This window comes from Crocuta crocuta, unplaced genomic scaffold (genome assembly GCF_008692635.1).
Source record: "Crocuta crocuta isolate KB4526 unplaced genomic scaffold, BGI_CrCroc_1.0 scaffold698, whole genome shotgun sequence".
NCBI lineage: Eukaryota > Metazoa > Chordata > Mammalia > Carnivora > Hyaenidae > Crocuta > Crocuta crocuta.
In genome coordinates, this window is record NW_027530855.1 from 2,061,840 (window position 1) to 2,075,177 (window position 13,338).

Sequence of the window (13,338 nt, forward strand, 5' to 3'; positions counted from 1 at the left end):
TCATTTGCTCAAAGTCACATAATCAATCAGTGTCAAGGTCAAAGTCAAACCCCGGGTCTTTGGGTTCCCAGGCCAGTGCTTCCAGGCACAAGACTCTCCATGATCTAACTGGGGTGTCGCTGCACAGCCTCCAAGGGGTACCGGCTGTGGAGCACCCCCTGGAAGGCAGCGTCGCCCCCTCTGTTCACCTCCTTGCCCTGCAGCCTCCCAGCACTGCATTCCCTCTCAGCTTGTCCTACATAAGCCGTTGCCATTCACCCCTACCCTCCTGCTGGGGCCAGATGCCACTCCTGAAGCTTCAGCAAATGGTGCCATGGTCAGCGGCAAGGCTGTGCCCAGAAGCTCACACAGTCATCTTGGTTGTTTATGCTGTAGGAAGCCCCATACATTTAGGCTACAGGACCTGCCCCAGGCACACCCCCAACCCTCTCCACCATCTTGGCCCCGTTCCTTCCCCTGGCTGTGTCTCACACCGTCCCATGGTCATGCACAGGCTTCCTCCTTTGCCCAGACCACCCTTCCCTCGAAGAGCGCGACAGTCCATCCTTTGAGCACAGAATCAGTGTCACCTACCAGTACTTCTGCTCCCTCCGGTCTCATTTGCCTAATTTCTTACCACCGTGATGACTTAGGATCCCCATTCCTCACCTCGAATGTAGCCTTTCCAGCTGTTCTCCGTTATCTAACGTGTAACTCTCTTGTCCCCCAGCCAGATTACGAGCCCAGATCGTGGGGGTATCATCCTGGTCCCTAATAAGTGCCTATCAATTAACTGGCTGAAGCAGAACTTTTCCTCTGTTAATTTTTTAAGTAACAGATTACACCATATTAACATGCCCTCTGGCAGCCCAGGTGAGATAATTAGTTGTAGGTTAGCTTCTTGTTCTGTCATCCTCTGGCTTCTAATACTTCTTACTGTTAGATTTGGGAATGTAAATTCAGGCTTCTTCTCTGCACACCCCCTCCTCTAGTCTGTGTGAATTTCCATGAATGATTCATCAGCCACACCCACTTCTGGCCTGGACGTATGATGCCTTCTTTTAGCCTCTGCTCTTCCTGACAGGAAGTTGCTTCTAAATCCCCCCGCACCATGTTGATTACTATAGCAATGGTCCTTGATGTCACAAGCCCCGGATTATAATCTTGTCGCTGGACCTGGTCATTGGGAGAAACCACTCGGGCTGGTTGGACAGCAGCCTTAATGGTTTCTTCCAAACAAAACCAAACCTGCTCTGACATCAAAAGGGGTGCTGGGGAATATCAGTCTGAGAGGTTTCTGTTTTTATCAACAAGCTCTCCAAACTTCCTCTGCTTTCATGAGTCTGACAAGTCCTTTTAAAACACAGATCTGACCCTGTAGGGGCCCCGGGAAGACTGTTGAACATGAATGCCATAAAAGCAGGGGTTTTAACTTCACAAGAAGAACAGCTGTGAGACTTGAATGGAAAAGGCCTTGGAAATCCAGGAAAAGAACATGTTCATGACCCCGCACATACACCCTGCAAAATCTGTTTGGACCATGTCTGTCTCCATTTAATTAAAAATATACAAACCTGAAAAATTAAAAAAAGAAAAAGAAAGAAAGAAAAGTTTAAGCCTCTCGTGACCGAAAGAGAGAGAAGAGCCAGGGCTCTCTCTGTGTTCCTCAGGGCAGAGTATGTCTTCCTTCTTACCTGCACCCCAACTGCGCCCCTTATTCCTCCTTATTCCCACTTTGCCCCTGAACAAGTCATTTACAAGAGATGGCTGTCATGGAGCATAAAGAAATAATTAAAAAAATCTTCAAAAGGCTGGCAGCATAAAACTCCCTGGCTCTGTCGTTTCTCTGTTTCTGCAAGCAGCAAAAGATCCATAATTCTCACACTTAATGTAATTCCAAGGCATCTAAAGTGATTTACAGTCGGTTTACTCAATACTTTCAGCTTTATTTAATGTAACAGTTATGGCACATAAAAAGTTTATTGAAAATCCTTTGGGAGTGCGATTGAGTAAGAAAGAGTCGTTGCTAATACCATTACAGGAACAGGAGGAAAGGATCCCAGCCTGTTTTCTCTGTGACCTTTATGGTTCCACGAACAAGGGTTCGGGAGGGAAGGACTTCTCTCCCACCCTGGGCCATCACGCAGACTTCTCACCACCGGCTACGGGGCTGCCATCTTGCTATTTCTGGACAGCTCTTTTTCAAGCTTGGCTAGTAAGGTGAGTTGGATGATCGCCCTTGGTTTAGATTACCCTGGAGTCTCTGTTATTATGCAAAGTCCAGGTTCAGAAAGGCCTGCCGAAGGGGAAAAGAAAACATTATCATTTTTTCCCCTCTAATGCTGCCCTGTTCTCCAGTTTTTAATAAGGTCCACTTTCCAGTTGGCCCGCCTCCGCTGGAGTTCAGTCCAGCCTCCTGGAGTCCCCACAGCTGTGGAGGTGACGCGGGGCAAAGTGGGCGAACATCCCCCAGAACGTTTTACGGCAGTCAGCTTTGCTTATTGCCATGGAGGTGGAAGCTCTCATGTTCCAGGTGGTCCCCACGCTGTCCACATTAGAAAGGAGATAATCCATTAAGATAGTGCCTTTCACCATTTGCCTCCAGATACTTGACACGTGCCCACATAACTTCCCATTGGCTGTGAAAGAAAATTGCAATGTAGACGACGTCTAGGAAGGCAAACCCTAGGAGTCTGACTCCATGATCTGTGAAATCAACAAAAATGGCTTCTTATCTCTCAATGAATAATGTCATTTCCTGTGTCTGCTCTTCCTCTGTGACTGCTTACTATACTGGGGAATTCTAAGAAGAACCTCAAGGGCCATAGTGTGGACTTTGGTGCAGATGGATATCAGCATTTAGTCTTTCATTCACTTCTGTATGAAATGTGCACCTAAGTTCTAGCTGTAAGACATTTCTTCATTTCTTCAGTAAAAGTAGTACTCTGGGGTCTCTCTCTCTCTCTCTCTCTCTCTCTTTCTCACACTCACACACAAATTTTTTTGTTTCTTATTTTTCTTGGTGCTTTTCACTTTATTCTCCCTCCAACTTTCTAATATCTAGACCGAGTAAGACACCATGTAATCCCATTAAAAGCTTGATTTTGCAATACGTATTTTAGTTTTACAGAGGTATCTTTCTACCTGCTTCCCAATTCTTGTCTGTGCTCCTAATATGTGTTGTTATTGGTTAAGTACTCAGCATATATGTGATATATGTGAGGTAGCGTATATGTAGGTGTGGACATAGAAGCTTACACATGCATGAGAAAACTCAAGAGGTAGTTTAAAACTTAGTTTACAAAATTTCTCACAAAGATGGCGTATGAGGGTTACAATATCTCCTTAGTGTATTGACTCTGTCAGAGAGAGAGAATGCCGCTGTGACTTTGGTTTTTCCTCAGGAAGTCTCAGTAACAACTCTACCTCCAGACACCCAGTCCTTAGCACCTAATTTGATCACTGGCTTCACTTGTTTGAAATCTGTTATTGATTGAAAACATTCTCTCAATATGTCTCAATAATCTGATGATTCAGTTGTGTTCTAGAAATCTCTCCTGCAGTAAAAAGAGAAAAAGTGCAGTTGGTCTTCCATTTAGGGAATCACACGCTGAGGAAAGCGAGCCTCTCCGACATGAGCGCACCGGTCTCAGCCTCAGCTGACATACTTGCCGGAAGACTGTAGAACACCATACCAGTCCCCAAATTGCTCCCTTTTGCCTCCACACCATGAAGTAACTTTGTGAATAAACAAAGATATAGTAAGGCTAATTGTAAAGTTTGTATCTTTCTACTCATTTATCTTCATAACTGTCTGTTCTTCAGGTATTTTAGTCACTGCTGTAAAAAATCATTTTTTGGGGTGCCTGGGTGGCTCAGTCAGTTAAGCGTCTGACTTTGGCTCAGATCATGATCTCTCAGTTCGTGAGTTCAAGCCCCACATCAGGCTCTGTGCTGACAGTTCAGAGCCTGGGGCCTGCTTCAGATTCTGTGTCTCCTTCTCTCTCTGCCTTTCCCCTGCTCTGCTCATGCTCTGTCTCTCTGTCTCTTAAAATAAATAAACATTTAAAAAAATTTTTTTAAAGATAAATAAAATTAAAAAATCACTTTTTTTCCCCTCAGGGTGCCTGGGTTGCTCAGTCTGTTAAGCATCTGACTTTGGCTCAGTCATGATCTCACAGGCTTGTGAGTTCAAGCCCGTGTCTGGCTCTGTGCTGACAGCTCAGAGCCTGGAGGCTGCTTTGGATTCTGTGTCTCCCTCTCTCTCTGCCCCTCCCTCCACTTATGCTCTGTCTCTCTCTCAAAAATAAATAAACATTTTTTAAAAATCTTTTTTTTTCCTTACCGGAGGACCTCTCGTGAATCCAAGAGCCATTGGAATGACCGTTTGGGATCTGTAGTATTCAGTGAACCTGGAACCTTGTGGGGTGCATCAGAAAATGTCCTAAAATTGGTCTCTGGAAGAAACTAGCAATGCCACAATGCTTTGTGAAGTCCTTTGACATGTGTACCTAATTTAATCTCTTGCAAACAACTTGTTGGGTCAGCGTTAGCATATTCTGCAGATGCAGAAACGGATCTTAGATAAGTGATTCAGTCAATACTACATAGTCAGTGAACGGCAGGGTCTGGACTTGGGAGGCAAGATCCAGTGACTTCAAATGTCACACTCGTTCCATCCTGAAGAACTATGTTCCCATACCTTGCAAAGCAAGGAATGTCATCCAGTCTCCTTGGGCAGCTCTTGGCAATACTGAGATGGTGAATGTCTATATTTGATCCTTCCCTTGTATCTCACATTCTATTCCCTGAAAGACCTTGCTTTCAATGGCTACTACCGAAGGGTTATTTAATAATGGAAGATGTTGCCAAGAGTCCTAAGGGTATTTTATTTTACTCAGGAGCTTCTTAAAGACCACAAAGCCCTCCAGACTGAAGGAAGTGAAGACCTAGTGGCAGGCGGAGTAGAAGGAAAAAAAGTGTAAAATGACACTTTTTACTCAGTGCCAGTGACATTGCAGTGTCTTGCTAGTGCCAAGTTTCTTGTGAGAAGAGCTTGGCGCTCATCAACTTGCGAGACACGCAGGTCAACGGGGACCTGCGCTGGGCCATGTGGGTCGGGGTAGTTGAATCTGTGGCCACTAGAGGGCAGCAGAGGGCTGGACCCATTGGTTATCGTAGAAAGGAGGTGAATTTCTCAGGAAAGCGTGAAAGTATAGTCCGGAGAGACCCACAGAGCACCACGTGGAGTGAATACTGAGAAGCTTCTTGCGGGAAGTGCCCTCCCTCAGACCCAGTGCATCCGTTTGTCAGCTGCTGGAGCACCGGCTGCTGACAGCTCACAGCTGTGAGTGGATGGTCCCAGAGAATTACCCTGGGCAGTGGAGAACTGCTGTGCCCAAAGTCACACCTTCTCCAGGGGGGTAACTAGTGACTCACTAGTGCAGCAACAGAAAGGCCTGGTTTCTTTGCCTCAGTTTGGCACAGTCCTCAAGTGTCGTCCAAGATCCAGAGCTCCAGGACTGGTTGAGACCTCAACTCCATTTTTTCCTCTATCCAATCATGCCTCCTGGCTTCCTTGTCTCTAGAGATAGCCAGAGACCACAGCCTAATAAATACGTGCATCCCACAGTCACTTTCCACAGAGCCTGATCTAAAAAAACGCAACCACTCAGGATGGATAAGGCCAATAGTCAAACCAGAGAAGGAAGGGAGAGCAGTATTTAGCCGGGAGGAGTCATGACAAACAGACCAGGAGTCCAGGGTCAGGGATGGAGGCGAATATATAAAAAAGAACTGTCAGGCTAGGATTAGGTGGGAGCTGGGATGAAACTGGAGTCAAGTCCAATGTCCAGTAGGACTGGGGCCATGAATGCCAGAACTAAGAAAACCAGAGTAGGCTAAGGATGGAGGTAAAAATCGCTTCAGGAGTACTTAAGCAGAACTTGTTTGTGTGTGTGTGTGTATCTGTTTGTTTGCTGGAGCACACGCAAGTGTGGTGGGGTTTCAAAGTCTCTGCCACCCTCCTTCCCCCCACCCTCCTCACACTGGGCAACGGCATCACCCACTGCCCCAAGGCCCCACCTAAGCACCGTGTGTACGTGCAGTAACTGTGATTGCATTTACCTGTCCTGGGGCTCTCCCCTAGCTAGGAGCACGGCATGTTCAGACCTGCCCAGAAACCATTTCCCCGGGAAGACTTGGCCAGAGGCGATTGACAGAAAAATAGAGTTCCTTTTCCTTAAGGCTTACCCTCCAATTGCCCTGAAATTCTTTTTAACCCCAGGGCATGGAGGCCACTGCTGGTTTTTAAGTCCAAGGTAGGATTACTCCACGTAAATAAAGGAAGGGCCGTGCCTTTCCAGCTTCAGCAGAGGCCCCTCCACGAAGCCTCCCCTTGTTTGAGAAACGGACTCTTAACAATCACGGGCAGCAAATCCCGCGTTGTGCAGCGCATGTAGCAGCGTCTGGGACCTCCTCAGGGAGATGACTGAACGGCCTATGGATTAATGTACTATTATTACATTACTCTTTAAGCTTCAAAGGTCTGCCAGGAGGGCTAAGCTCGCTATCTATTCCATGACATTTTAAGAACAAATAATACATTAATATATTTAATTTGAGAATAAACACATATATTACAGGCAGGGGATTTTGTCTATGCTGATAAGGCGCCAAATGACCTTTCCAGAGCAATCCGAGCACGCAGAGCTGAAGAGGGACTTGTTCCAAAAAACCTTTTGTATCTATCGGCTGTAATATGTGGGCTTTAATGCAGGTTTGGCCTGCGTGGAGTTGGTGCTGCCACGCTCTTCAGAGATGGGAGCTTTCGCTATAATTACCCCTTCGACACTAATCTGCAGGAACACTAAATCTTGTTGCCTCAAATTAGTTAATCAATTAAGTGTCAAACCACAAAATGTTGGAGATTTGGGTTTGTATTTATTAACTTGGCAGGCACTTCCTCCCTCGGCCCCTTGGCTTCGCCTCCCTTCCCCTTTGCAGGGGAGCTGGCTTTTAAAAATGACCAGTCACTCACTGTTTATTTCTGGCCTATTAGCAAAACAGTTGAAGTTACATAAGCCTGGTGCCTGGGCCCTGGAGCGCCTGGAGATTGACAGCTTGGAGAGCATTCAGGCAAAGTTGTGTATTTGTAGAGTGCCTTTCCTGGGCTTAACTTAGAACAGCACAGAGCTGATGAGCCAGCATCTTCTGCCGCGTTCGCTAAGGTCAGCCATTTTGGAGCCTGCATTAATTGTTTGAAAGCCTTGTTTATTGTTACGTCACCCTCACGAGGTGAGCGAGGGACAGGCGGTGGTGTTTCTAGAAGTCTCTGGTCAGAGCCTCTGTTTCCTCCAGGGCCCTCAGCCTCACCACCCCCCCACCCCCCCAAGCTGTGTCTAGACGTTCTGCAGCTGTGGGCTCCGGGGTGACTAGGAAGTGGCTGAGCAAGCTTCCAGGGGGGGTGCCCAGAGCTCTGGATCTGGCTCCCCGAACGTCCCATTGGGTTCCACTGACGTGACCCCAAGAGCCCATCACTTACTTCCACCTCAGCTCACTCTTACCATCTGTCTCAGCTCAGCCATGGGATTGAGCTCACCCTCAGATCTCAGATAGGCACAGCCCAAGTAACAAGACTAATTCTACTTGGGGGAGGGAAAACCCAAGGTATGACAGGACCCGCTACTTACTGAATCCATAGTCTTATCGAAGGGACAGAAATTTACGCACAAGACAACAAAAAAAGGAACACAGGGTAATGCACACATAGACAATGACTGAGCTGTCTACTGCATAGACGGGGCTCATCGGTGGGTAGTGTGATCGCTACCACTCCCCTCTCTCCTCAGAGACAATATGTCTTTTTGAGTCTGGTAGGTGGATAGGCTGTTTCGGTTGTTCCACAGAGTGATCTGTGGTATTGGAGTCTGGGGGGTTAAAATGTCCTTTCCTTGTGACATCATGGTGAAAGCCTATGGTCATTTTTTTTTTTTTTTTTTTTTTTTTGGTTTTGATTTTATTATTGTTTTGTGTATGTGTCCTGACTTAGTTTTTGAAGGCAAAGCGTATCTCTTAACTATTTTTCTATTCCTCTNGAAAGTGAGGTGCAGAGGATTTTATCTGTTGCAGATTTTTATTTAAAATTTTTACTTCTCCAAAAAAACCCAAAAAAACCAAAAATGAATTCACAAATCTAAAGCCCCCAAATCAGTGTCTTCACCAACCTTATTACTCCTCTATTATAGCTGAGGAGACTGAAGAGGGAAGTCAGCACTCATTTGTCAAATGCCTGTTACAAACTCTGATCAGAAGTCCCCTTGGGTCCCGCGGAGCTGAGGACAGTTAGGACTTGGCTTCTAGCAGTGCCACCCTCTGGTCGGCACTGTGTATTGCAGGCTGCTGGCTGGCATGGAGAATCCAGGGAAAGCACTGAAAGAGTTACAGAAATTTCTCATCTAGAGGAGGCATTGTCAAGTCCAACTCCTCAGTTTTGGAGGTGGGGAAACTGAGGCTCAGAAAGGGGAGGGATTTCCCCAAGAATAATGGATGCCCCACCTCAGCTTGGGGTTCGACGTCTGGCATCCAATGCATTGCTCTCTCTGGTAGCCCTGCTGGGACCTAGATGCTGGGACCCTGGGGCTGCTCGCCTCAGGGACCCTGAAATTCCTGTGACCCAATCCTTTGATCACATGGAGGTGGTCCCCAATGAGCCCCTTTGAGGTCCTCCCTGGAGAGAGTCAGATGACCCCTGGAAACTCGGCTAGTATTAGGTACTGCAATACCTAATAGTGTGTGGAAAACACTGATGCAGAGCAGACATGAGGAGCGGAAATTCCCTTCCCTGACTTCCTTTAGCCCGTGCTATTCTTCATTAGGCTGAGGAACCAGGTGCAGGAGGAAGGGCCCAGTGAACACGGTGCCGGTCACAGTGATTACCTTGCAAGCTCCCTGACAGGGCTCACCAGCCACATTCCCCAGAAGCCCCAGAGCAGCCTGATAGTTGAAACGGTAGTGGGAGAACCGAGGCACTGCACACCTTGCTTGAATCTTCATTGACGATTGGGTCGTGTAATCCTTCTTATCTTACCTGTGTTTTACATTTTTTAAAGTTCATTTATTTATTTTGAGACAGACAGAGACAGCGCGAGTGGGAAAAGGGCAGAGAGAGAGGGAAAGAGAGAGAGTCCCAGGCAGGTTCCACACAGTCAGCATAGAGCCCTGCGGAAGGCTTGAACCCATGAACTACGAGATCACAACTTGAGCCGGAATCAAGAGTCCGACGCTTAACCGACTGAACGACCCAGGCACCCCCTCACCTGTGTTTTAATTAAGATTTGAGGAAGTCCTTTTTAGAGTGGAGTCAAAAACAGCCTCTGACTTCCTAAGCAGCTCCCCTGCCCCATGGGGCCCTCAAATTTGAGGATCACTCTTTCCATGCAGGCATGAACAGAATGGGCTGGCGCCCTGGGTGCTTAGGGTATGTCTACGAACCTAGAGGAAATTCAGTGGACCAGTCAAGTCAAGGCTCCTTGGTCAGCTGGGTCTGATACATCTGCCCATTTTAAACTCAGCTCTCTACCCTTTCCTTACCCCTTTAGATCCTTCCCTTTTAATTGTCCATTGACGCGTATAAAATAAGGCTAAGAAATTCCTGGAAACCAGTGTGCCTCTCCTCCAGTGAGGCTTGGGCGGTGACTCCCTCCACCTAGTCCCCTGCTTGCCTGGCTGCAAGATACACGGCTCAGGCAGGGCTTTTGTTTCCCCAGGTTATGATTTACGCGGGTGGACCCCGGGCAGGGAAGAGTCGAGTATCAATTTCGCTGGGTTACCGTGTTAAATGACCGATGCATGGATGGTTATTGCTGCCTCGGGAGCAAATGAAAGCCCTTCGCCTCCCTGACACCACCGTCCCCCCTCTGCTGATGATCAGTTAAAAATGTAAATAAAAAGACTGCACTTTGGAGAGAGTCAGGACAGGAAGGGGGGGGGGGGGGAAGGAATTTGCAAAAGCGAAGTTTATTGATCCCCTGGTCAAGATTGATGGCACAATAAGGGCAGGAGGCGAAGAGTGATTTTGCTTTTGAAAACGTTGATGAATAAGCACTCAGGGGCAACAAATAGCCAGGCTCCCCGAGTGATGGACGGTGGTGGGGGAACAAGATGCATTTTTATAAATGGGTGAAAGGAGAGGAGGACTTATTAAAAAAATGAATGACCACATGTGGCAGGGAGATGCCAGTAGGGAGAAGAAAGCCATTGATTTATGTGTACTACTGGCATTTGAAAATTCAATAATAACATTGACAAATGAGAGGCAAACCTGGCCACAGGACAGCGCCGAGCCGGGAACGGAGAAAGAAAATGCCAAGGTCAGAGAGAAGGAACAGAAAAACATGCTCATGTTGGAAAGCCTTTACATTAACTCATCTATAGAAAGGCATTAAGAAAAATCCCTCTGCTATCCCTGCCCCGCTCTCTCTGAGTTGGCAGGGTGAGCAGGTGGGTGAAGGGAGCCCAGGGAGAGGCGGACAGACGAAGGGGGGTGGGGAAGGGGGGAAGCCCGGGTTGCAGCACCCCTCCTGCAGCTTGAGGGGGAGAAGGCTTCTCTCCGGGGCCACTGGGGCGGCTGGGCTTCCTTGCACCTCCTTAGCCCTCATAACTGGGGGAGGTTTCCTGCTGACGCCTACATTCTGTCCCCAGCTGTTCCTTTACTGAGGTCCCCTTGCTAGTGTTTTATCTGTGCTGTGACCGCTGTTTTTGTTCGCCATGATTTGTATGCATGTTGTGCCTCTGCTGTGGGTCTGACGCTCCCTGAAGACAGGCCTGTGTTAGGTCTTGCAAGTCCCCCAGGGTCTTGCTAATCAGTAAGTGACTGTCATGTGCCATTTCAGCTCAGCTGACCCAGCTCCTCTGGCCCCTCCTACCTCCTCTTTTCTCCACTCCCTATTCAGCTGCCATCCTTTTTCTTTATTTACATTTTTTAAATATTTATTTTTTAAAATTTTGTTTATTTTTAAAAATTTTTTATGAGCCTAATTCCATTTATTTATTATTTATTTATTTTACAAATAGTTTATTGTCAAGTTGATTTCCATAATATTTATTTATTTTCGAGAGAGAGAGAGACAGAGTGTGAGCAAGGGGAGAGCAGAGAAAGAAGGAGACAGAGAATCCGAAGCAGGCTCCAGGCCCTGAACCATCAGCACAGAGCCCGTCACAGGGCTCAAACCCATGAACCCGGAGATCATGACCTGAGCCGAAGTCGGACGCTTAACCAACTGAGCCACCCAAGTACTCCTGCCCTCATACTTTTTACCAGAACATCTTTCATTCTGATCTCATGCATCCACCCACTCATTCATTCATTCATTCATTCATGCATTCATTCAAGTCCCTGCGTAGCACTAGCTCTGCACTGGGCGTTGTGCTGGGTGAGAAGTACAGATGTCATCCTTGACTCGAAGGATTTGGCAAGAGTCTTCTGCCGAGCAGCGCTTACCCTTAGAAGGTATGGGTACAGAGCTCTTTGCGCCCACTCCTCTGCGCACTCAGATGGCTCTCCAATGTCACCCTCGATGGCTGCTCTTCTGAGACATCTTTCTTGGGCAAAGGTGAGCTGCTCTGGGGGTTCTGTGTTTGCTCAGCTTCAAGCCATCTTGTAAACATTTGGTTCATTCCTCTTCCCCTTTTTGGCTCTCCCTAACTCACCACGAGCTGTCATTCAGCTTCGAAGGACCCTGGAAACCAGCAAACCTGGAAGAGTACCTTTTGACTGCATGGGCATACAGGACTGTGGACACCCACGTCCAGCGGCAACGTGTGTGCACACCACTTCCCCGTGGACCACGGCCCTCTGAAAGAGCTGACCTTTGACCTGGGACCTGCACCAGTCTCGTGATCCTGCCAGATGCTATACCTATGTCTCGGCCTGTACCTACCAGCTCTGGACAATGCTACAAGCTGATGATGTGATCCTGTGACTTTAACGCTACAGCCACTTAATCCCTTCCCTTTTCTTTTGTTCCTTGGCTCTGCCTTAAATGGCAGAGGAGCATGAGAGGAGGAAGCCCTCCTGGGAGAAGGCCAGTTGCCCATCAGCGAGCTCTTCTTTGTTCCTTCTCCACTTTTGCTGCTATTCCCTTGGGGCCCCGGGCTGGCTTCTATGACGTCTTTTCCAAATGCTACAAGGTGAGAGGGGCCTGAGCAGAAAGATAAATCCTTGCTGATACCCTCTTGGAAAAAGTCTGGAGCCACAGCCATTCCTGGGGGCTTCTCCATGGGCCTGATCCGAGCGGCTGAAGTGGTCGCAGGGCCCAGGTGTGTGTGTGTACGTGACATTTTCCCAGGGTTCTCTAAGTCTCCATAGGCCTCTAGCAGTTTGTTGAATTTCCAACTTTAAGCATTTTATTAGCTTTTACAATACAACCATGTCTTCTTTATGTCTTCTTTTCTCTTCTATGCTTTCCCTTTTTTTTTTTTTTGGCCTTGGTTTCTTTCTTTCTTTCTTTTTTTTTAATGTCTTATTTATTTCTAGGAGAGAGACAGTGTGAGCAGGGGAGGNCCCGACGCGGGGCCCGAACCCACGAACTGCAAGATCATGACCTAAGCGAAAGTCGGACACTTAACAGACTAAGCCACCCAGGCGCCCCTGGCCTTGGTTTCTAACAGCAGATACATGTAGTAGAGAGAGAGCATGGAGCTGAGGACTGGCATAAGGCAGCAGACAGATTGGGAGAGTCCACCCAAGATTCTGTCAGCCTGTCTTTGTGGATTCTCGGCACACAGTCTGAGGAAGCCTCTTGGACCTCCACTCTTGTCCATCTAGAGATTTAAGCATAGCTACAGAGTCACCTGTTACACATTCTTAGAGAAACCTCATATGAAGCACCTTGGATAAGCCCCTTGGGGCACTGAATGATTTAAGGATCCTGATCCCCCAAATTCTCTGGGTGTAGAGAAGGACACACAACACAGAACCTGGGACAGGGTTGGCACCTGGTAGTCACTGGACAAATATTTGTTGAATGATGAATGAATACAAGGCATTAAGTGCTGCCTTGGGAAAATGGAAGTACGCACTGGGGATATGGAAATTTCCTTCTGCTTCTGAGAATTAAGAAAGTCTTCACGGGGAAGATGGCATTTGAATTTTGCCTTAAAGCATGAATAGGAATTCAGGGGATGGAGCAAGATCCCTCTGGTGGAAGGAAAAGGATGGAGTGGAAGGCTACCTTTGGCATCAGAGGCCAGTTTATGGAGCACTGAGGAGTTCTGGTGAGAGAATGAGCCATTCAACTCCATGAAAGTACTAATCATGGACATTCTGTGAGCACTTGCTATGTGTTAGATGTTTTCACA